General features: G+C 40.3%; 1 protein-coding gene across 4 annotated transcripts in view; it reads left to right on the forward strand.

Annotated features, from left to right (window-relative positions):
* The first annotated feature begins 175 nt into the window (after positions 1-175).
* LOC101862140 (inner centromere protein A) overlaps positions 176-1,436 on the forward strand; it is a 26,274-nt gene continuing 25,013 nt past the window's right edge. The window contains exon 1 of one of the 4 annotated variants that reach the window (XM_005108290.2): positions 176-226. The gene's annotated coding sequence lies outside the window, so the exon portion shown is untranslated. Of the gene's footprint in view, positions 227-262; positions 470-1,436 lie in introns of those variants that run through there. The other 3 variants (XM_013088040.2, XM_013088037.2, XM_013088038.2) reach the window with 3 other exon arrangements.

Genomic DNA, 1,436 nt, shown 5'->3' on the forward strand with positions numbered 1-1,436 from the left:
CACACCCTTTGTGCAACGTCAAGGGCACGTCACTCTTCCGCTTCTCAAAGCGAATCAATAGCAAAAAAAAAACGAATCAGAAACTAGGTACCTAGTTTTTGGAAAAATTAACCGGCGACCTAGTTTTGGGCTCGTATTCGGTTATTCGAATAATTTATTCGGTTTCTGCCCAGGCCTATTTTGAAATGAAACATGGATGTTCGGGTGTAAAATCGTTGTTGCTACGGTAAATTGTGTCTTACGTATTTTGTTTTTCTGTATTGTCTAAGCCCAGTTCAAATTTCTGTAAATTAAGGAATTCATAAGTGTTTCATTTACATGTCTGTTAACAAGATCTGGACATGCAATGTATTGAAAAAATTAGTCCAGTACGAGTACCGATCTGGTCTGGATCATTTTGCAGTTTGAGTGAGTCAGAGTGGGACACTCGGAAACCACAAAGATTCAACCCCTCTCGCAATGAATTAACGTAAAGTTGTAATTTTGTCAGTAATTGAATTGCTGTTTGAATATTGTATACATGTCTTGGTGTGAATCCTTATCGTGTTCAAGGTGTAGGCTACTTTTTTCTCATGACTTAAGGCTTAGGTTAGAGGGCTGTCCGTTGCCGTTCTTCATCATTGTTGTTGTGGCCGTGCTGTGGTGGTGCGCGAGGCCCTAGATCTAGACCATGCCATGCCATTTGAATCACCTCGGCAAAATTTGATTTTTAAAAAATCTCCCATGGATTGATGTTCTTCTACCTTGTGTGTTGATCGAGATCGAGATCTAGATCTAGAATCTAGTGATTGGTCACAGACTCTCACGCCCACCAGGACTGTTCTAGATTCGAATACTGCAGTACTGAAATACGAAATGAAATGTAAAAATCATAGCATAGAGAGGCCATAGATCGGTGCTTTTTCGGTAGTTCCCACCCCCCTTATTTGAGCCTAGATTCTAGATCTACATCTAGATCTAGATCTAGATATATACGTTTGATGCGCTGCGAGCTAAGCAAACCCAATAGGTAGCGTCAATTGTCACCGAGTGACACAGTGGCAATTGACAAAAATTGACTTTTTGTCAAGGGAGTGTATACTACAGACCCGGTAACCGGGAACAAAGTCACAAAGTATACAGACCCGGTAGGGGAACTTTTGTGATTTCAGAAAGTTTCAGGTTCTTCTAGATCTAGATCTAGATCTATGGTCTAGATCTAGACAGACGTATAAATCATTGATCTAGTTTCGAGGCTAGATCTAGATCTAAATTATGAAGATTGCGGATGTCTTTTCGATGAATGATCGTTTTTCCTCCGTTTTGGAGTTGGAGGAATCACAATTTGAAGAAAAGAACAATTACAATGTCATAATTTCAATCGAGCAGTCACCCTCTCTATTTCTCTGCCTTTCTCTCTTCTCTCTCTCTCTCTCTCTCTCTCTCTCTCTCTCTCT

This window comes from Aplysia californica, unplaced genomic scaffold, assembly GCF_000002075.1.
Source record: "Aplysia californica isolate F4 #8 unplaced genomic scaffold, AplCal3.0 scaffold00675, whole genome shotgun sequence".
Lineage (NCBI taxonomy): Eukaryota > Metazoa > Mollusca > Gastropoda > Aplysiida > Aplysiidae > Aplysia > Aplysia californica.